The sequence below is a fragment of the Antechinus flavipes genome, chromosome 2 (assembly GCF_016432865.1).
Source record: "Antechinus flavipes isolate AdamAnt ecotype Samford, QLD, Australia chromosome 2, AdamAnt_v2, whole genome shotgun sequence".
NCBI classification, from domain to species: domain Eukaryota; kingdom Metazoa; phylum Chordata; class Mammalia; order Dasyuromorphia; family Dasyuridae; genus Antechinus; species Antechinus flavipes.
In genome coordinates, this window is record NC_067399.1 from 44,479,185 (window position 1) to 44,503,941 (window position 24,757).

The following is a 24,757-nucleotide window of genomic DNA, read 5'->3' on the forward strand; positions in this document are numbered from 1 at the left end:
GGAGGTTATAATGGCAGTTTTTTATGAAAGCCTCATACCTTGATACAAATCAAGTGGTTTGGTGGTGTGAGAGGATGGTGTATGAATATAGCAAAGGCAAGATTTACTGGTTTTAGGACAGCAGTTGAGTATCTAGGCTGATGCTATGCACCACAAAGAGATGGCCAGACCATAAATACAGCCAGGAGATGAGCCTCTGGGCATCATGAAGTGAAAGAATTTGATGACTGAGGATTGGATATTGTTTCTGTTGTTCAACTTAATGTGTATCTTTGGAGATGCTGCCCCTTCATTAAAATATTCTGGGGAGATGTTAGAGTCAAGTTAGTGTGTTTGACTCTCATCACTCATCAGAGTGATATGAGCTTGGAAGGCTGCAGCACAGGTCCAGCACAAATAATGGGAATATTTGAATGGCTATATCTATAAATGTGCACATCTCACATATCTTTTGAGTCCACTAGAATTCTGCTTTGTTCATAGAACACAGCACCTTCTTTGATGAGGTCATGCTTTGTTGGGAGGTCCTTTTGACAGTCTCCCATGTTACAATCGATTTCAAAGTTTTTTGGATAGACCTTGAGTATGTCCTTGCATTGCATCTTTTGATCATGTAAGCATTTCTATCAGTACCTGCAGATCACTATCAAGAGAGTAATATTACTTCTTGTATTTCCTGGCCTGTAGATCTAGAATATCCAAAGCAGCTAAGTAGGAGATAAAATAGATAAAAGCCTGCATTTGGAGTCAGGAAGACCCCAACTGAAATCCAGCTTCAGATTTTTTGTGGCCCTGACAAATCATTTGACCTCTGCTTGCCTCAGTTTCCTTGTCTAAAATGTAAAACAAGTATTTTACTAAATTAATATTTTATCTATTTCAAAGACTTGTGGTGGGCTAGTGAAGAAGCAATAGCTATAGTCATAATCCTTCACAGAGGTAACTCAGACCATAGGGTTGTCGTCCCACGAGACTGAAGCAGCAGTGGGACTTGGCAGCCCCCAACATGTCTGAATACCGTTTTTAAGGACCACACTGCTCACTTCCTGGTGTGAGGAAGGGGCTAGAAAAGTTGCCCTCCCAAAAGTGTGCATCATCCAACCCTAGCCTGCTTACTGTGGCAGGCAGGGATCTACCCTGCAGTTGAAATACACAAAAAATTTTACGAAAACATTTGTGAAGTTGATTTTATGTACGTCTAAGTGCACAGTAAATCTAGTAGAATTGGAAAAAAAAAAAAAAAAACAAACAACAGCTCTTCTTCTGAGAAAACGCAGCAAGTATAGAATCCAAATAAGTAATCCTGAGTGAAACAAGACTGGCAAATGAAGATCAGCTTGCCAAAATCAGAGCTGGGGGACGGATAATGCTCTTGTCTTTCCCACTAGTGGAGTGAACCATGGTTGTGTGTTTGATTTCCCATAGTTTTTAACATGATGTTTCCAGCAATGTTGGGCAGTACCTTCAATGAGCATGTATCAAGGTTATCTACTGTAATGGTGGTAAATTATTTACAGTAATTACAGTGAAAGTGGTGCAGTGGATAGAGCACCAGCCTCGAAGTCAGGAGGACTTGAGTTCAAATGTGGCCCTAGACACTTAACACATCCTAGTTGTGTGACCCTGGGCAAGTCACTTAACCCCAATTGCCTCAGCAAAAAAGAAAAGAAAAAGCTACCAGCCAAAAGTAAAATGGGGCAGAGTAAGTGTGCCCCTTTTTGTTTGAGGGTAATTGTATACTCGATGCAGCCTCTGAGGCTGAGAAGTCATAGAGCATGGATCAGTTCTCTGCCATTTGTATTAATTTTGGACGATACCAAGAAAACAGAGGTCATCTACAGGCAAGCACCACTCCATTTATATGTAAACTCAATGATTACAGCAAATGGAGAAATTCTGAATATTGTGGATAAATTCACTTACTTTGGCAATGTATTTTCTAGGGAGGTACACATAGATGATCCTCACATTGTCAGAATTAGCTTACGTTTGGGAGGCTCTGAAGGAAAGTGTGGGAGAGAAGAATTATTAGCTTTACCAAACTGAAGGTTTACACATCCTTTGTTCTGACATCATTTTTATATGTGAAATCGAGATGCTATACTAGCACTGTGCCAGAAAACTGAACTTCCATTTAAATTTGTAGCAAGGTTCTGAAAATCACCTAGCAAGATAAAATACTAGACGCTGAGGTACTTTTTGAGCCAAACTGCCAGCCATTCAAACTCTACTGCAGAGAACACAACTTCAATGGGCTGGCCACATTGTTCAAATGTCAAATGACTATTTTACAGAGAACCTCCCAAAAAGCAAGTGCTCAGATGGAGGTCAGAAAAAGGATTCTCTCAAGGTCTCTCCGAAGAACTTTGGTATTAATCATGAGATATGGGCTACAGTGGTACAGAACTCCACATGAAAGAAGGTTCCAAGAGCAAAACAAAATCGTGATAGCTCGAAAAAAATGTGCAATGCATGAATTTAGAAACATCTCCATCCCAAGTATTTATGCAGACTCTTTGTGCACAACCTAGGATAGGACCTTCCAAGCTTGTTTTGGACTGACCAACCACAACTGAATACACTATATGTTAACCCCAACATCATGATGTCATTTTGGTCTTTGAGTACAAAGGACAACAGATCAATGGATGTGTGTGTAGTGTGTGTGTGTGTGTGTGTGTGTGTGTGTGTGTGTAGTGTGTGTATGTGTGTGTGTGTGTGTGTGTGTTCTCATTAGTGAGATTGTTGAATTAAATGAATGGTTAATATGGATGACATGAAATAGAAAAAGGTCCCAAAAGACTCTTCTGGTAAAACCAAGTTTTCCATTTTCTTCCAATAGACACTGAGTCAGAGATCCAATGAGATCTCACAAAAAATTATTTAAGATCAGATTCATTTTTGTTTGGAAACTGATGATGCTTGGGAATCTTGCACATACCAAAAAAAGCCCACTTTAAGGTGATGGGAGCAATTGAATTCCACAGCAACCGAGTCTTCTAATTGAGATCTCTGGGTAAGTAATAAAGACCTGTTGCACTTAGAAGGGAAGCCTCCAAGGAAAATAATTTCAAAGTCATGATATCAGCTCTCTGAAATCTTCACATAAGTGAGGAAGCGATTATTAAAAGCTCAGAGACTTGTGCCATGTTCAAAAGCTCTCGTCTGAAAGAAAAGTTGGTTATCAGGAAGTAGATTTATTAAGATGACAGCTCTAATTCCCTTCCTTGTACAAAACAAAAGGGCGATGTCATCCTTCTTCAAATATATGTCTGTCTTCTTAAAAATTGCCACACGAAGGATTTACTCATTGCTAACTTTCATTCTGATGAGTGCTGTGGCTCTAAGACTCTTCTCCCAACCTTGACTTATGACTGAAAGGACAGATATCTCTTTGGCCCGTGGGTAAAATTGGTAAGTATTTTAAACCATTGCTATACTTCATTCTTTGGGGTATTGGTTTTTTATTGGAGTGGTCACTTCTTCCACCACAGAGGTCACAACCATTCTGAAATTGAGATGGTCTCCAGGAGTACTCTGGCCCAAAATTCCAATCCCCTGAAGCTAAGCCTGCTCTTGAACCTCTCTGAACTTGGGCTGTTTCTTAGACTGTCACTGAGCCCCATATCCACCTTGGTGGGGAAAAGGAGGCTTGTGCCCCTAAACTAGACCATGTGTTCAGATCAGGCAAGGCTGTTTTAAGCTTGTCCAATTCTTGCTCCGCTCGCTTTTTCTTCATATGCTTGCACTTACTCGGTGCTTGAACCGAGTAAATGTTGCCATTTCTTAGGGGAGCAAAAGGATTATTCAGTGTCAAAGTCCCAGAATCTTCCTACTCCAGATTTGGGCCCTGGGTGAGCTGCTAATACGTTTATGCTACTCTAGCTGGCATGGGAGAGGGGTGCCAAGTGAGCAGTTTAAGTATTACAATTCACTGGTATTTGTTCATAAAGGATTTTGGAATTTTAAGAAAGGTAAAAAGCCTTGCCAGGGATTCTGCCTTCTTCTTCTGGGGATTTATCTGTAATTACTTCATATCTGGGTTCATAATTCTTTTTGGGTAAGAGAAGTTGTTTTGAGAGAGTCAGTAATCTTCCCTTCTGATGTTCGTGATGTGGAAGGTCTGAGATTCACTTGAATTCAGGATTTTCAGTCCTACTATACTCCTATTACACTCCCACAATCTGGACTGGCCCATTTTCTTCAATGGTCAAACATGGCTACAGTGATATTACTTATACCACTGCCTACACTTGTAGTACTTCCCTGAAAGATTGCAGACACTTGCAAGAGATTGTTTCCAAAAGAGAAGTTGTTGATGAGCAATTCTGTGGATTTCTGGAATAGGAAAGGTGAGATCTATCAGCAGCTCCCTGACAGAAGCCAGGGGAATGGAAAACAAAGTCCTCAAACTGTTCATCGGCAGAGGAGGGAAGGGAGAAAGAGAGAAACCAGCCTTGCCCGACCCTCTGCCTTTGCAGCCAAGCCATTCCCCTTGGCTCCTCTGCTCTGGGCGCAGATGCCCCACGGGCCTGGGATCGACATCTGGACTCCTGGGAGAGTTTCTTTGTCCCCCATTTCCTGGGGGACTTCAAATAAGTAATTCCAGCTAGATGGTTCAAAGAATAAAATTCTGGAGCTGGATTTGGAGTCAGGAAGTTGTTGAGTCATTTTCAGTTGTGTGCAATTCTTCCTGATCCCATTTAGGGTTTTCTTAGCTAGAGATACTGGAGGGATTTGCCATTTCCTTCTCCATTACATTTTACAGGTGAGAAAACTGAGGAACAGGGTCACACAGCTAGAAAGTGTCTGAGACCAGATTTGAATTCAGAAAGAGGAATCTTCTGAGACCAGATTTGAATTCAGAAAGAGGAATCTTCTTGACTATAGGAACAACATTTTATCCTCTGGACCACTTAGCTGGAAGACCTGAATTCAAATTCAACTACAGAATCTTGCTAGCTGTGTGACCTTAGATAAGTCATTTACCTGTCTGTCCTATATTCCTCAGTTATATGATGGAGATGACAAAAGCATCTACCCCATAGAGTAATTTTGAGGAACAAATGAGATAATATTTGTAAGGCACTTAGCGCAGTGCCCCGAACATAGTAGGTGCTTTAAAATGCTCATTCCTTTCTTCCCCTTCCTCCATTTTCTCCCTTTATCATCTTTAATGGTAGTCCCCAGACCTGAACATAGTGCTCCACATTAGGTTGGACCCAACACCAGACTTCATATTTATCCCTATTGAATTTCTTCTTAATTTCTTTCTCCCAATGCTCCAGCCTGCAAAGATCCTTTAGTATCCTGAAGCTTGATGCCCAGTGATAGCTGTTCTTCCCAGTTTTGTGTCCTCTACAAATCTGGCCAGCGTCTGATGAGTAGATATCCAGCAGACTTGATAGAAGTCTCACTGGACTTCAAGAGCAAAGTTAGGGATGTGCTTTAAGAGAGCAATTGCTGGTTCCAAATATTGTGTTTGAGCTTCAGCACCGAATGTTGAGATTGATGTGCCCCCAATGTTGGGGTTCAATCATGTGAAGAATTCGCAGTGGCCATTCTCTTTGGCAAAAAGTAGGTTTATTTAGAAGAAAAGGTTACAATCAAAATGAAAAGATCCAATAGACACCGAGAATAGTAAATATGAAATAAAGTTGGGAGATCACAGTGTAAAGAAAGGGCTTTTGACAATTAACAACAGAAAAGACAAGTTTCCTGGTGGAACTCACAATGAATCAGAAAAAAGGGGATGTCCTTGTGGTTGGACCATGCCCTTAGCTGGCAGGCTGAATTCATAGAGTTTAGCATCCTGAAAGAGTTAGTTGCGTATCAGGAGAAAGACATCAACAGCCATGGTTGGGAGGTGAGAGACACTGTGAAGCTTGGTGGGGGGATCAAAGGAGAGACACCCTGTGGCATGGAGGGAGGGGTAAGGGGAAAGATATCATGAGGCAGAGTTCTGTGCTGAGCTATAATCCCAAGAGGGATTCAGCAAAGATGGTATGGGAAATTCAACCTCAGAGGGCTAACATAACTCAAATTTCTGATCAGACATAGCAAGAAGGGCTCCCACAAACTCCACAGAGGGAGGCACTAAAAGGGATTCTCCTGCCTGCCCCAGGGAGCAATTCCATCAATGCTCCAGTCCTTTCTGTCAACTGCACCCAGTTACTGGGGACCTCATCAATTAGGACAGCAAATAAGCATTTATTAAATGCCTACTGGGTTTTATTGCTTGTAGATACACACTGTGGGGTTATTCCTTTCTTCTGGTTTTGCGTTTTGTGTTTCCTGCCTTCATAATAGCTCTTTATTTTTTGATTGGAATTTTGTGTTAGGGCTTTAAGGGAACTTCTGGAGGAAATGTTGGGTCTATGTATGGTTTTAAGCTATATTATCTGAATTTCTGCAACTAGTTTTTCTAAGTATTGTGTGCTGCCTTTTTCATGGATCTCAGGGGAATGGTCAGGTCAGGAAGCTACAAGGTTTTATAGTGCTTTATGTAATCTAAACTAAGGCATAGTCTGATTGCTGTCTTCTTAGTCCAAGCTTTTTAAGATTCTCAATATCAGGTTATATCTAGGCAATATGATTGCAAGTTTCACTCTGCTTAGAGTGCCAGTAGATAATTGCTGGCTCCAACTCCAAACCACATTTTGGAACGCTCTGCAGACTCAAAGCAATAGAAATATAGGCTCATGCTTATCTACAATTCTTGTCTTGATTGTTGTTACTGTACTTCTTGTTATTTGTTCTTCATTCCTTAAAAAGCCCAATGACATCAGGAAGTTGATATTTTGGCTTGTTTATGAACTGGATTTAAGTGAGGATGGGCTATGCAAAGTCACCAGTCTCACTTTCTCCTCCAGAGCCATCTGGGTCCAATGGCAAGATAAAGATCAGGATATAAGATGCAGTTGGAGACCTTTGCCTTTTTAAACTAATTTTTTTTTAAAGTAGATCTCAGTTTGACTGAGGCAAAGCCCAATCAGTGATTAAGATTAATAAATAAAGCAAAAAAAAAAAAAATAGCTCCTTATATCTACTCAAAAAAAAAAAAAAATCAATCTGGGAAGAGAAAACCCTCATGGTTTCTGACCAAAACAGAACAAATACTATTTACAATTACTCTGAGCCAGCAAAATTAGGCTGGGTCCTATTGTTGGCCAATCAATGAGAGGCAGGATGATTTGGATTTAAGGGTTGGTCAAGTAACTCCATTCGAATCCTAGGACTTTATCAAAGTCTGATTTTTCAGTGCTATATTTCAAGAATTCACAAATGAACTTGATTTGGTCAGTCATCTTCCAGCAGCAGCCTAGGTCTCTGGGGTGAATTAACAATTTTGCTCTGAGATCCCTGAAGGCCCCTTGTCCACACTTCCTTGGCTTCAGGCTCCAGCTTCAGTCCATATTGAGCATGCAGCTACTGGGATCAGAGCTATATTACTCTGTCTTTTCACTCCTCTTCCTGGTCCCTGCCCATACATAGTCACATTTTGCAAGCTGGACAATTCTATGTGTGCCTTCCTGGTTAGACCCCCATCATCCCACCATGGTTGCTCCTTGGATTTTTCAGTACCATTTTGTCATGTATTCTTTGATCTTTGTTGGAGTCATTTGGGGAGAGAGCTGGGCTACCATCCTTCTTCCTATTCCTCCCTCTGTCAGTTTCTCAATTATAGTTTGTTTAGCCATTTTTCAATTGATGGATATTTCCTTCCCTTAGTTTCCAGTTCTTTATCTTTGCAAAAAGTGCTACATGGATATTTTTCTATTTATGGGACTTTTTGGTTTATTTTTTTCTTTCCTATGCTTAGTATTGGCATTGCTAACACAATTTGGTAACTTTTGGGTGTAAATCCAAATTTCTTTCTAGAGAGACTGCACCAGTTCACAGCTCCACCAATATTGCTTGGTTTTCTTCTCTTGATTTCTGCCTATGTAGATTATAAGAAATGATAAAATAGCAACAATGTAAATGGTGTTGTTAAGAGAAGATAAGTTAATTTTGTTGTGAGAATGAGGGATAAATGAAGGATAGATCATTCTGTTGACATTATTATTATTATTAATTATTATTTTCCTGAGGCAATTGGGGTTAAGTGACTTGCCAAGGTCACACAGCTAGGAAGTATTAAGTATCTGAGGTTAGATTTGAACTCTGGACCTCCAGATTTCAGAGCTGGTGCTCTATTCACTGTGCCACCTAGCTGCCTCAGCATCCTTTTGATATCACAAGAACTTGAGTAAAATCTCTGGTATGTTGAGTATACCTCTTCATTAGAATTATGGGAAGACAAGAATGAAAGTCACACAAGAGGGAGACCATGAATGGATCACAATCTGCATCACTATAGGAAATACCCACATTAATGAGAATATATCTTTTGGAGAATGATAGTATAAATTACTTTACTTACAACAACTTTACATACCATGTCTTACATGATTATAGTAAGAAAAATGATGTAAACACGACTAATGTGGAAATATATTTAATATGATTGTACACCTATAACTTATATCAGATTGCTTGCCATCTTGAGGAAGGGAGGAAGGGGAAAACATGGAGCTCAAAAATCTTATGAAAGTGAATGTTGAAAATTATTTTTGCATATAATTGGAAAAATTAAAATACTATTTTTAAAAAGAAAAGGTGATGTAAGATGAAGAATTTTTTCATATTTCATTAATTAGAAAAACTCAGCCTCAGAAAAGTAAAGGTATATGCTCATGTTTACACAATAATGATCAGAGTTGGGATTTGAACCAAGAACTCTTGACTATTGATTAGACTCAATAAAGATTTATATTAAGACAAAGATTTATATTAACCACTTGCTGGTCACAAGACTACTATGTTCAAAACTCTACCCACACCAACAAAAATTTTTCAAATACAAAGAAATTCATTATTAAAAATAAACTCCCAAAGCAAACAATTCTAAAGCATACTAAGTAGGAGATGTTATTATAGCAAAAAGAATACTAGATTTGGAGTTGAGTTTAAATCTTACAATGAACTTCAGCTTTTTCATATATAAATTAAAGATGATGGACTAGATGATCTCTGAAGTTCTTTCCCTATGAACAGCAAAATCCAGAGAAGAAGTGTTCCCTAAATGGTACTGTGTAAATGAGATGGTATGATCCTAATTTGAAACAGAACTTTAAAAAAAAAACCCAAGGTCAATATCTGAACTAAGCTAGATAATCATCCTCCTTTATTTGGTAGTCTAGGACACATCTCCCCAAGTTACACACCCTACAAATTATTCCTGCCATGACAATGAAGGTTGACTGACTAAGGAGGAAATTCTTAGTGAACAAACATCTTTCAGGAAACAATTTAAAACTTGAAAAATATTCTAATCCTTGATGTTTCCAAGGGATTTAGATAAACAATTTGGGCTAATCTTTAGTTCCGGAAACATTTGGATTCCACTGGTCAAGGACCTTTAGCAAAAGAAGTAGGAGAAATTAGAAGCAGAAAATGAGTTTGAAGTCGTCATTGTTGTTCAGTTATTCAGTTGTTCTGATTTTTCATGATCCCATCGACCATAGCATGCCAGCCCCTTCTATCCTCTACTATCTCTCAAAGTCTGTACAAGTTCATGTTCGTTGTTTCCATGACCATCCATCACATCCTCTGCTATCTCCTTTTCCTTTTGCCATCAATTTCTCACAGCATCAGAGTATTTTCCAATGACCCCCATTTTCTCATTATGTGACCAAAGTTCTTGGTCCAGTAAATATCCTCAATAATTTTCTCTAAGCATTGACTGATTTGATCTTCAAATCAGTCCCTTCCTATCCAAGGGACTCTTAAAAGTCTTTTCTAGAACCATAATTTGAAAGTGTCAATTCTATAGCACTCAGCTTTCCTTATATTCCAACTCTTACAGCCATGCATTGCTACTAGAAAATCCATAGCTTTGACTCCACCGACCTTTGTTAATAAGGTGATATCTGTGTTTTTAGTGCACTGTCCAAATTTGCCATGACTTTTCCTTCCATAAACTTTTTTTTCATAACATAGGGGGGTCTACATAGACAGAGGGCATGGATGTGAGTTGATTATTTTGGAATGATCTCCAAATAAAAGGAAGGAAGGAAGGAAGGAAGGAAGGAAGGAAGGAAGGAAGGAAGGAAAGAAAGAAAGAAGGAAAAAAGGATGGAGAAAGAAAGGAAGGAAGAAAAAAAAGAAAGGAAGGAAGGGAAGGAGGAAGGAAGGAATAAGTTGAAAGAGGGTTGCAGTGGAAGATGGGGAGAGGGGGGGAAGAGGTAGAATAGGAAAAATCTTCTCCCATAAAAGAGATGCACAAGAAAATATAAAAAGGGATAGTGAACAGTGTGTTTCAATCTCACTTTCATTGGACTTGATGTTTCAAAAAGGGAAGAATATATTCACTCATTTATGTATAAATGTAACTTACCCAATAGGGAAATAGAAGGAGAATGGGATAAGAAAAAAGGGAAAGTGTTATAGCGGGCAGATTAAGGAAAATGGTGTTTGGAAGCATAATATGCTTTTGAAGAGGGAAAGGATAAAAAATTACAGAAGAATAGAGAGAAAAACAAGAAAATAGGGTGGAAGGAAATACATAGTAATTGTAACTGAGAATGTGAATGAGATGAATCCTTCCAATAAAAGAAGTAAATCATAAAATGGATTAGAAACCAGAACTCAACAATTTGCTCTTTACAAGAGACACACTTGAAAGAAAAAGACAGTGTTAAAATAAAAGGCTAGAAATGCAGTGATTCAAAGCAGTTCCAATAGATAAGATGGAAATGCCAATTGCATCCAGAGAAAGAGAAAACTATGGAGACTGAATGTGGATTGAAGCAAAGTATTTTCACTTGTTTGGTTGTTTGTTTCTTGTATTTTTTTTTCCCCTTTTGGTCTGATTTTTCTTCTACAACATGACAAATATGGAAATATGTTTAAAAGGATTGCACATATTTAACCTTGCACTCTTGGAAGGGAGGGAGGGAAAGAAGGGAAGGTCAAGAATTTAGAACACAAAGTTTTACAAAAATGAATGCTGAGGGGTAGCTAGGTGGCACAGTGGGTAGAGCACCATCCCTGAGTCAGGAGAACCTGAGTTCAACTCTGACTTCAGACACTTAACACTTCCTAGCTGTGTGACCCTGGGCAAGACCCCAATTGCCTCAGCAAAAACAACAACAACAAAAAGTTGAAAATTATCTTTACATGTATTTGGAAAATACTATTAAAAATTAAATAAAGGGCTGGACCAGATTCTAATATACTTCAACTGAACTAAAAAAAAAAAAAAAAAAAAGGCAGGGATAGCAATCATGATCTTGGACAAAGTAAAAGCAAAAAACAGACCTAATTAAAAGGAATAAGCTGGGAAACTACATTTTGCTAAAAGGTACCATGGATCAAGGTTTCCTAAACCTTTTCCACACATGATACCTTTTCACCAAGGAAATTTTTATGTGACAAATAAGTATATAGGTATATAAAGTAGGCATACAAATCAATGTTTACTGATAATAAATAATAATTTAGTGACACCCCCCTCCCCCCCCATATTCAGTTACACAATTCCAAATGGAGTTGTGTCTCATGGTTTAAAAAGTTTTGTCATACGATGAAGTGATATTTTTTTTTAAATGTCATAGCAAGTTTCTCTGATAAAGTGTTTATTTCTCAAATATCTACTGAGCATAGAACTGAGTTAATTTTATAGAAATAAGAGCTATTCTCCAGTTGATTAATGGTCAAAGGATATAAACACAGTTTTCAGAAGATATTAAAGCTATCTTTAACTACATGAAATATTCTCTAAGTCACTATCAATGAGGGAAAGACATATTAAAACAACTCTGGGATACCACCTCATACTTATGAGGAATGACAAATGTTGGAGAAGATGAGAGAAAATAGGTACACCAATGAATTGTTGGTTGAATATGAACTGCCCCAACTATTCTGGGGCAATTAAGCAATTAAGAACTCGGACTAAAGAGCTATAAAAACTATGATCCAGCAATGGCACTACTAGTTCTGTGTCCCAAAGAGATCAAAGGAAAAGGAAAGGGATCATTATGTACAAAAATATTTATAGCAACTCTTTTTTTGTGGTGGCAAAGAATTGGAAATTGAAGAGATGCTCATCAGTTGGGGAATAGCTGGATAAATTGTGGCATATGACTGTGATATTGTAATATGGAAAATGATGAAGAGTATGATTTCAGAAAAAAAAAAAAACATGGCAAGATCAATAGGAAGAAGGCAAAGGAAGTAAGAAGCACCAGGAGATTAATATGCACAGTAATTGCAATATTGGGATGATGATCAGTTGTGAAAAATTTTGCTACTCTGTCCATTACAATGATCCAAGACAATTCCAAAGCAATCACAATGAAAAAATATTATCAACCTCCAGAAAGAGAATTGATAAACTCTGAGTGCAAATTGAAATGTAATTTTTTTCTTTATTTTTCTTGCTTTTAAAAATGTGGCTAATATGGAATTTTTTTTACACAATTTTACATGTATAATTGATGTCATATTACTTGCTTTCTTAGGGGGTAGGTATGGAAGGAAAGAAGAAAATTTGGGACTCAAATTTAAAAAGAAAAGATGGTTGAAAATAAATAATAAAGTAAAAATATTTTTAAAAAGAAAAACATAATTGGGAGATAATAAAATAAAATATAACAAAACATAAATGATGTTAAAAATTAATTGGAAATTAAATAATCTAATCCTAAGGAATGGGTGAACCAAAAACAAATCATAGAAACAATCAATAATTTCATTAAAGAGAATAACAACAATGAGAAAACATTCCAAAATTGTAATGACCGCATATTTAAAATCAGCCGGAGTCAGGAATTCAGGTTAAGGGAAAAATCTTCCATCTTTATTGAAGTGAAGAGGTGAATAAGGATTGCGATAGCAATGTGGGCAAGAAAGATTGCGATAGCAATATGGGCAGCTGCGACAGGAAGCCAGCTAACAGAGGGGGATCTGAGCTGAAAAGCCGTCACAATGGCAATGCAAGCAGTCTCTCCTTCCCCTTCCTTTTCCACTCCCCTGCCTCCACCCACCAAAATCGTCATTTCCTATACAACACATCAGGACTTGCACAAAGAGTGGGCGGGGGCCATTCTTTCTCCAAACTTATATATTAATAGAGTATGGTCCAATTACTATTTAGCCTCATGTGCTTGGGACCTCAGAGCAACAATTCAAGCCTCAGCCCATTACACAAAATCTGTGTCATGCCACTTACAGTACGTAGAGGGAAAATATATATGTGCACACACATACATACACACAAATGTATTAATAAAAGAGAGAAAGAACCATTCAATAAATTGGGCACATAATTAAAAATTAAATTAAAATGAAATAAATAAGTAAAATTAAATGAAAATAAAAATAAAAATATTAGGAAAAAACAGATTAAAAATCTCCAATTAAACACCAAAAACAAAATCCTGAAAATCAAAAGAGAGGTTTAAAAAGTTGAAAATTAAAAAAAAAAATTGATGTAATAAAAACTAAAAATTGGTTTTGAGGGGGGATTAAGATAAACCATTAATGTTATTTTAAAGAGAAAAAGAAAAAAAACCAAATTATTAATATCAAAAATGAAAAGGATGATTGCATTACCAGTGAAGATGAAATTAATTATTAGATGTTATTTTGCCCAATTATATGCTGATAAACCAACAATCTAAATGAACTGAGTGAATATTTCCAAAAATATCAATTGATCAGATTAACAGAAGAGGAAATAGTATACTTTTAAGTATTTCTAAAATGGGGTTATTTAAAAGATTTTGAGTTCCAAATTTTTTCCCTTCCCCAAGACAGCAAGCAATCTAATATAGGTTATATATGTACAATAATTTTAAACATATTTCCATATTAATCATATTGTGAAAAAAAAGAACAAAAGGGAAAAAAATGAGAAAAACAAACAACAAAAAGGTGAAAATGTATACTTTAATCTATATTCACTTTCCATAGTTCTCTCTCTGGAAACATAGTACTTTCTTTCCCAAGTCTATTGGAATTATCTTGGATTGCTGAATTGCTAAGAAGAATTAAGTCTATCGTAGTTAATCATCATATAATCTTGCTGTTACTGTATATACCGTTCTCCTGGTTCTGCTCACTTCACTCAGCATCAGTTCATGTAAGTCTTTCCAGGTTTTTCTGAGACCCACTCATCATTTTTTATAGAACAATAATATTTCATTACATTCAGATACAATAATTTATTCAGCCATTTCCCCACTGATGACCATCCACTCAATTTCCAATTTCTGCCACTATAAAAAGACCTTATACAAATATTTTTGTACATGTGGGTTCTTTCTCCTCTTCCCTTCTTTTATGATCTCTTTGGAATACAGACCCAGTAGAGACAGTGCTGGATCAAAGAGTATGCCCAGTTTTATAACCCTTTGGCATTCCAAATTGCTCTCAGGAAGGGCTGGATCAGTTCACACTCCATTAACAATACATCAGTGTCCATAGGAAGTTTATTTTCTATCATTAAGTTCTTTTTATGTACTCTGGATAAAATCTTAGTTGCTGCCCCAGAACCAAAAATCCTGTCACTTTCTCATGAGCTTCATTAGAACAAAAGAGTATTTTACTTTTTGCATGCACAGGGACTTTTCTGAGATTACCCAAATATATACAAAATCTTCTCTGAGGTCATCCAATTTCCCTGCTTTGATTCCTTTCCTTTCTTTATATAAACCCTTGCTTCACTTTGCTGGGTTGCCTGTCTCCCTTAAGGAGGAGGCCCACAGGATGCTCATGCTTGATTTGAAGATGGTTTGAGCCTGAATTCTTTCAGAGACAATACTATAACCTACACCTGGGTATCCCAACATCTTCAGCATATCCCCCCAAAAAGTCTTGCTTTGTCATTTCTTTACTTTCACAATTCCTTTTACCTGAAAGGCCTTTCTTTTTTATCTAGACACTAAAACCTACCCTTTTTATCCTTCAAAATTCTCTTTAAAATCCTCTTCACAAGAATTTCTGAAACTAATCCTCCCCAGTCTTAAGCCCTTGGAATCATTCTAACATTCCAACTATGTTCCTTACAGAAACAAATTTCATCCAATAGGGAAACAGAAGAAAAAGTATTTTAAGGGAAAGGCTGACTAAAGAGGGAAGCTTAAAGGAAGGGATTAGTTTGAGACAACACAAACTTTTAAAGAGAGAATGGGAAACAATGAGAAGAAAAAGTATATGTGAATAAAATGGGGGAAAAATGCACAGTTAATAATATGAAAACGAAATGGCTGAATAAATGATTGTATATGAATGTAATGGAATATTATTGTTCTATAAAAAATGATGAGTGGGTCTCAGAAACCCATAAAACAGAGAGAAGATAGAACTGATTAGAAACCAGACCCCAAGAAAACAAGAAACAAACTTGAAACAAAAAGTTATACATAGAGTTAAAAAGGAAACAGAGAAAAATCCATTATGTTTTGGCTGACAACAAATGGCAGGAGTAACAACCATGATCTCCGACAAAGCAACAGCAAAAATAGACCTAATTAAAAGAGATATAATATAAAAATAACATCTTGCTGAAAACTACTAAAGACTATGAATTAATATTATTCTTAAACATATATGCACCAAATAGAGCATCTTAAAGGAAATGAAAAATTACAGGAAGAGATAGGCAATAAAACTATAATATTGGGGATCTCAATTCACCCCCCTCAGATCTAAGTAAATCTAATTATAAAATAAACAACAACAACAAAAAAGAGGCATCAGAATGCATATGCTAGACCTCTAGAGTATACTGAATGCGTCTCTTTTTTAGCTGTACATGATATCTTTACAAATAAGCATAAAAACCTGATAAACAAATGCAAAAAAGCAGAACTATTAAATGCACATTTAGTAGACACAATTGCTATAAAATTATATTCAATAAATTGGTCTCTGAAGCAAAAAAAAAAATGGTAATAAAACTGACAATTTAAATAAAATGGATGGATATTATAAAAAATATAAAATGCCCAGATAAACAGAACTAAAAATAGATTAGCTAAATAATTCTATCTCAAAAATATAAAAAGAGAGAAAGAAAGAGAGAGAGAAAGGAAACAAGAAAGAAAAGAAAATGAAAAAATAATAACTGAATTCCCAAAGGGGTAGAAGAGAGAATACTGGATGAGATGGACTTATGGGTGAATTCTATCAAACATTTAAAAAAATTGATTTCAATACTAAATAAACTGTTTGGAAAAGTAGGAAAAGAAGAGGTCTTACCAAATTCCTCCTATAACACAAGTACGTTCTTCATACCTAAATCAGAGAGAGTCAAAACAGACAAAAAATTACAGACTAATATCACTAATGAATGTTGGCACTCACTTTTTAAATAAAATATTAGCAGGGAGACCATAGCAACTTATCACAAAGATTACATAATATGACTATGTTGGATTTATACCAGGAATATAGGGCTGGTTCAATATTAGGAAAACTACACATATAATTCACCATTTTAATAACAAAATGATATTTAAAAACAAAATTATATCAATAAATGCTGAAAAGACTTTTTGCAAAATTCAGCACCCATTCTTATTTTAAACACCAGAAAACATAGAATTAAGAAAGATTAGTACCTTTCAAAAAATGTCAAAATTTTAAAAATTGTTTTTCTATTGTTAAATCATTCTTGAATCCCTGGTATGAAGCTGATATGATTACTAAAAGGACTAGAGGAAACTGACAAATTTCTGGTGTCACAGAACATTGAAGTTACTCTTTATAAACCATTTTGAAGTAAATTGTTTGGAAAAGGATGAGTCAGAAATGATCTTATCTTCCTCAGACCTTGAATGACTTTTGACTAGTGTCTGTTTTATGTTCCTCATGTTCTCTTTTGCATTATATAGTTATTTGAGTTGTAGACAATCATCCCTTTGAATTGTTAACTTGAACAGGACTAAGACTCTTTAAAAAATGATTTCTCTTTAGGTAAAATCAGAAATAGGTACAAGATGTTTAACAAATATTTATTGGCTTGAAGGACAAAGAGTGTTCCCAAGCCTCTCCCATCTTTAAGGAGATAAAACCAGCAAGAATTACTGAGAGAAAAACAAATTAAAACAACTAGGAGTATAGCCATAGCTTCTGGGGATTTGTAGCAGTGATGAGGTTTAAGCACTTCTGCAGGTTGATAAGCAAATTAAAATATGCATTGAAACAGATCAAAGAAAAGGATGAGCCCAAAGCTAGCTTTCCCAGGTCCCAAGAGTTGTTTAGGAGATACATAAAGGGATGGAAATGTAATAAAATTTATTAGGTCTGATGACATTAGCCAACAGCTGGAGAAAAGATTGTTTCTTCCACCCTTTCCCCAAACATACTCCATTATACTTCCTCCCCAGGCAGGTTAGTGTTCTTCTCTTGTAAGAGGAGGGCAGAAGCTCTGCTCCCCACTGAGTAGAGGGCAGGAGATATTTAATCTATTTTTGCCCTCTTCCTTGGATATCAGTGACTCACAAGAGAGAAGCCCAGCTTTCACCTTTTCTGCTCTTCTGGGAAGATCTAGGAGATGCAAGCTTTCTATTATCAGAGGAGGGTGGAGGCGGGGGCATCCTAATGATGCATGGAGGATCTGGGGCTTTGGGGCCTTTTTTCCTTCGCTTCTTACCCATTCCTGAGGCAGTCAGCAACCTCCTGACCCAGGAGGAGTGCACATTCCAGAGTCATCCTGCTTCCTCCTCCCCTGCCCCTCCCTGCCCAGTAGGAGGGAAACTTCCCCGGACTCTAGCTCTTGTGGTCACTTTCTCCTGTGGCAGGTGGCTTTCAGAGCTGTCCCTAACACCGCTCCCTGACAGGCTCTGCCATCTGTCTCTCCATCTCGTACCAGTCTTGGAAGGTGGGGTCATTTCCTGGCTGCAAGAAGACACTAAAACCGCTCCCAGAAAAAAAGCTGGCTTAGAAACAGTTATGCAAAATATAGTGGGAGGCTGACAGTTGGAGGAGAGGAGATCCTGAGGCAACAGAAGGAAGCTGCCAGCATTGCCAAGCAGGGAAAGGCGCCAGACAGGGCAAGAGGGTAAGAACACAGCTCTTCTGTGTGCATCTCCTGCCCTTGGGCTGCTAGAGCTTCCCTTGTGCCCAGGGGCAGGGCATGAGGCACAGGGTGAGGTGGGGAGTGTTGATTGGGTTCAGGAAGCTCTTTCCTAACTCAGCCAGAAGAGTTCTTGGGATCATAGAATAAGAGCATTTCAGAGTCTTTGTAGATGAAAAAATTGAGACCCAGAAAAAGGAAGAAGCCTGGTCAAAGTCACAGTGGGAGAAATTGTCAGGGTCTACTTTGGAGCCACTCTGAGCCTCAGTTTCCTTATGTTGTAAAATGTGAATTCTAAAATGCTTTCTAGTTTCTAAAGTTCTGTGAGTATAAGCTCTAAATCCTTGGGCTTCTTTATATATCAATCACCAATTAATCACTAAGTAAATTTTATATACATATATTTTTATTTATAAAATATTTTTAAATTTTATTTTATTATAGCCTTTTATTTACAAAACATATGCATGGCTAATTTTTCAACATTTACCCTTACAAAACCTTCTATTCCAAATTTTCCCCTCCTTCCCTTCTTCCCCTTCCCTAGATGGCGAGTAGTCCAATACATGTTAAGTATGTTAAAAAATATGTTAAATCCAATATATGTATACATTAAATTTTATATTTACAAAACAGAATGGTATTTACCCTGTCCACCTTAGAGAGATGCTGTGAAAATGAAATGAACTATATCTAACAGGATCATATGAACATCAGAGATTGCTGTATGGCATTCCATATTAGAGATACTTATCTCTCTAATAGATTCCTAGTGACTGTCATTGTGGTACCATGTCTGTCCCTTCTTCCAATCATTGCAATAGTTTGAGTATAAAGTTCTATTATTGCTCATCTTCCTTACATGCTTCCCACCATGTCCCTCTTGTTGAATTTCTTAGTTTGATGGCAATTCTGTTGGAAAATCCAGAAATTCTGGCAATAGTGAACTGAGGCAATGCTGTGGGTCCTGGGATCTAAAATTCTTAAATTGGTTTTAAGCTTTTTGTAGAATTTCCCATTCATTTCTTAATTCAATTTAATTTTAAATTCCATAGTCATAATTAGTTTCCACTTCCAACATGGGCTAGTAAAATAAAACAATAATAGTTAAATAAACCAAAATATAAAGACCTATACAAATTGGAAAATAAAAAGACATATTTTGTTATTGTTGTTGTTGAGCTGTTTCATTCACATATGACTGTGTGTGACCTCATTTGGAGTTTTCTTGGCAAAGATACTGGAGCAGTTTCACATTTCCTTCTCCAGCTCATTTTACATATGTGGAAACTGAGGCACATAGATTGAAGTGACTTACAGTCATCCAGCTAGGACAAGTCTGAGGCCAAATCTGAACTTGGGAAGATGTGTCTTATTATTATTATCTACATATTAGGACAGTTCTACATTGAAGCATTATGATATATAGATATTTTGTCTCAAACGCTTATTGGCTAGCTGTGGGTTGCCAGACAAGTCACTTAACACTTCTTAGGCTCAGTTTTTCCATCTATAAAATGTGTAATAATAGCAGCTATCTCACAGGACTGCATGAAATATACTATAAAGTGTTTTTCTCAAGTGAATGTGTTACATAAATATCAGTGAATATCATTGTTTTCTTCTCCAGAGAGAAAAAATAATCATTTCTGATCTAGAAAATCAGGAAAGACTTTCTGGAAGAAGTAGGTCCTAACAGTAGTTAGATATCCTTTTTGGAAGGGTGGGGGAGAAGAGATATGTTGGGGAAGGGAGATCATCCCAGATATATGGGGTGATATGAATAAAAGAAAGGAAGTAACAAAATCTGGCTATATTCAAATAATGGCAAATATTCCCATTTGTCAAGGGAAGTCATAAAAGAAAAAGTTGGAAACTTGGGATCGAATTATGGAGTATCTTGAATTCCAAATGAAAGTGGACAGACTTGATCCAGTTAGCAAAAGGAGCCATTATTAACTATTTACTAAGTTGGATAGCTTAAATTAAGGGTGTAGTCTGTGATTCAACAGTAGAGTTTCCCTTGTTATGAAGCTACCTGACTCATACAGGAATTACCTTTGACCTTGTTATCTGCTTACAGCATCAATCAGAAGCAATCCTAGCCAATAGAAGAGATTTTAGAAAAGGGCAAGTTACACTTTCAAGAAGTCCTGAGTGATCTTAATATATGAGTGGCAAATAGCTCATAACTTTTAATACCCTATGGGGCAGTGTTTTGTGTTTTCCCAAGCTGAATTTTTTTTTGGGGGGGAGGAGAAGAAGCAATAATTGATAAATGAAAAGCATGATGGGATCTTATATTCTCTACATCTTTCAGTCAATTGTGAGATGATAAAGATGAGGCCTATTGTTGAGCAGTGTTTGCAAAAGCCTTCTGGAATCACCTACTAAAATACTCATTTTGTATTGCAGTCAATTTGTGTGTGGATGATCCTTATAAAACTTTTGTTTAGATAAGAAAGAAGGCATTTAAATTGGTTGTTACTGATGTTCTCTTCAGTACCTTTTCTGAATATTAAGATGGTTGTAGATTTTCCCCCAATATCTTTTGTGTCTTCACTTCCTTCAGGATACTGATACCTTATGCCCTTGCAATTAAATTTCCTCCAGCCAGGTATCTCCTCTTTACATGTACTTGATCTACTATGGCCATTTCCCCATCCTTATTCTCTTCCATCTTTCTCTTTTTTAAAATCTTTGTCCCATCATTCATTTCTTCCATATATTATGATATATACACATATCATATATATATATAAATCTATCTACCTCTTATCAATCTCTCTCTCTCTTCCTCTCTCTCTCTCTCTCTCTTTCCCCTCTTCCTTCTCTCTCTTTCTTTCTATCTCTAAAGTTAGGATCTAAATGTGGCAATTCTACTATCCTGAATAGAGAAACAGTGTTGAAATGTTAGGCATTATTTTGTGTGGGGAGAGGGGGAATCTTTTCATTTCTTGTCTGGCTGTAACTGTTCATTTTCATTCTTTGGGATAATTTCTTAGATGCCCACCATGGCTAGCATCCATCAATTCTTTCCATTCTTTTTCCATTCACAAACTCTTTTCCCCCAAGAAATTTTTACATGACTCTGGTATATAAGTATATAAAATAGGTAAGCAAATCAAACATTCCCTGATAATAAACCATGAAGAAATTTATTTTAAAACAATTTTTGGTATACATATAATTTTACCACTTATTAAAGATTAAAGCAAATTGCATACTAATGATTTGGATGTGCTTATTTATTTTTACATGAAGAATTGAATCTTGGTGGGATATTTGATACCTTTTACTGCTGCTAAATTTTTCAGGACTACCTCATTCAGTTATGTGATGCTTGATGTGAGGTTGCACCCTACTGTTTAAGAAGCTTTTAATAGAGATTATACAGCAACCTCATACCTCATAAAATTTTTGACCTCTCATTTTTCTCCTTAACCATTCACTTTTATTTAGTTTCCCCATCCTCTCTTTTCCCCCACATTTGAATTGATGTTCCCATGGGTCAGAGTATAATACTTGATTTGGAGGAAAATGGAACATCAAGTTCTTCATGGAATTTTTCTTCCACTTCATTCAAGCAAACAATGATGATAGAGAAACTACGTTGTTGTTGTTGTTTTTTCTTTTTGCAAGCACTTATCAATATGGGATAGACCCAATGTATCTGTATTGGGGAACTAGGTGGTACACTGGTAAATAGAAAGAGAGAGAAGGAAGAGGAGTGAGAGAGAGAGAGAGAGAAAGAGAGAGAGAGAGATTGATAAGAGGTAGATAGATTTATATATATATGATATGTGTATATATCATAATATATGTATATTTCATAATATGTCCATTGATAGAGAGATGGACCTAGAGTCATGAAGAAAAAACAAAATAGAAAAAGAAAAAAAATTATTATGTGCCTAAAAGAACATCAGGGAGGACTAAAAATACATAATAATAAATTTCCATTTCAAGAATGCATATATAATATCAAAGACATGTTTTCATAACTGTCCTTTTCTTTCCTTCCTTGTGGGTTTTCTTTTGTTCTCTTTTACTTTATTCTTTTTTTCCCCTTTCTCTCCCCACCTCCCCCATGATATAAAATTTCTTAGTTTTATGTTGATAAAGCAAACTAGAAATTCATAGGCAGGGATCAGGTTTTTTCTCCTAATAATTATTGCAATGTATTCCTTTTTTATTTATCCTTATTCAAAGGAAAAATGTTACAAAGTAGTGTTTTAAATAGCTTTTATTTAGTAGCCATATAGAGAATGTACTTTGTATAAAAATACAAGCAGAAAAACAAATTGATTTGTAACCTCTCAAAGTAATAACACAAAAGACACCAAATCTACAATTGTGAACTTCAGTGTTCAGGTATATTTCTTTTTCCTTAATTGAAAAAATTAAAGAAATGCTTTTCTTTTTCTTGCCTCAATATGGTCTGGTAAAAGCTATAAACTTTGCAGAATACAGCAGCATAAAGCTATTTCCAATAATATGAATGAAAATGGGTTTGAGATAGAAAGAAGATGGTCATGGTTTTTCTCTTATATAAAACAATTTTGTTTCCTCAAAACATCTCTGCTGTCTACACAAAAGTCGACCAAGTATTAGGGCATAAAAACCTCACAATCAAATGCAGAAGAGTAGAAGTAGTAAATGCATCCTTTTCAGATCATAATGCAAATATAAGTACATGTAATAAAGGATCATGGAAAAACAGACAAAAATTAATTGAAAAGTAAATTAATTGGAAAGTGCTTGATAAATGCCTATTTCCTTCCTTTCTTGCCAGAAAAGAGTCATCTTTCTGGTTCACACACTATATGGCAGAAACAAGAGCAATTTTCTATTTTTCTGTATCCATTTGGCTTTTTAAAATCCAAGGAAAACATGCAATAAGATTGCAAAGAGCAAGGAACAAAATAGAGGAGGCTGCAGGTTGGAGTTTGAGTGTAATATTTTGAAAATCCAGAGATGATTTTTGCCTCCTCCTCTTCCTTTGTCTCCTCTTCCCCTCCACTAAAAATCTCTATGACTGCCCAGGTTACCATTCCCTTATAAATTCCCTATAAATATTATTATTCCTGATTCATTTTTAGATTATCCCCAATGCCTAGTACAATGCCTGATATACACCAAGGGATTAATAAATGCATTTTCATTAATTTAATTTGATGGAGAACTGTGAATAGAAAAGGAAAATTTTTCTGCTTCGGGGAAAGACTGTTTTGCAAACTTAGTGGTTATTTAGACACTGACAGTCATTCTATGGTCAGTTAGTTGATACAATGGATAGAGTGCTGGATCTGGAGTCAGGAAAACTTTTCTTCCTGAGTTCAAATATAGTCTCAGATGCTTAGTAGCATGTGACTGAGCAAGTCACTTAACCCTGTTTGTCTCAGTTTCCTCATCTGTAAAATGAGTTAGAGAAGGACACAGCAAACCACTGCAGTATCTTTGCCAAGAAAAACTCAGATGGACTCACAAAGAGTCAGACAGGACTGAGATAACTGAACAATCACATAGTCTCTCTAATCTCTCCTTTCCTCAAACACCTAGCTGGAATTAACTCAAATGGGGACAACCAGAAACTTGCCTATCTTCCTTGCTCTTCATCTCTCCAATAATCCTGCTCCTAAATATATCCTTATATCTCCTACACAGCTGATTACTTTTAATAACATACACACACACACACACACACACACACACACACACACTTTTAAAAAAGTGATATATTGATTGGCTTCACTCCATTTTTCTGAAGCAGATAGATGAGAAATGATAGAATTAATGGGATGTAGAATTTTCTTTTGTCCTGGATAAAATGGCAACTTTATCATTTCTTCAGGATGGGAGTGAACAAGGGGCTTTCCAAAGGAAGTCTGTGAAGAAATTGAACATAAATCAGCCTGCAACTTCCCATGTCATAACCAAAGTCAAATTCTCGTGGCTGCCTTATTTTGTATCCCTGAATCTCCCAGTTATTAGATTTTTCTTTGTCTATGGCTTCTTATTTGCTCTTTTAAAATATATTCTTTCTTTCATATTGCTGTATTTCTGTTCCCTGACTTTAGAGGGATGGTTAGTCAGCTTCATTAAAAAAGTTGACAGCATGAAAGAAATAAAAGCACATAAATTTTAAAAAGAAAAATATAGAGAACGTGAAGAACAATGGAAAGACTCATGTGAAGTGCTTACAAAGTGAGAACAGCAGAATGAGTACAGCTTACATATTTACTACAATATTTTAATCAAGAGAAAGAAAGGGAATAGGTCTTTAGTTATACAGCAGGATTCAAAAAGGAATAAAAATATATGTAGTGTTATTGCTCAAATTTTGACTTTTTATATTTCATATTTTTCTTCATCAAAATACAAACAAGTTGAATTTTAAAATTCTCCTTAAAGATTTATACCATATCTAGTTTCATTATTGTTTTTTAAATTCTTAAAAGAAAAAGAAATGAAAGGAAAACTCGATTTTAAGATAGTAGTCATCAAGCAATGGCCTTTGGATTTCACCAATTCCAGCAGATTCCAAGAAGACCAATCTTTCTTCTCTCTTAAAACCGAGCTTGTGGTAGAGAATTTTTTGGTTGAGTTTCTTCTCTTTGTTTTTTC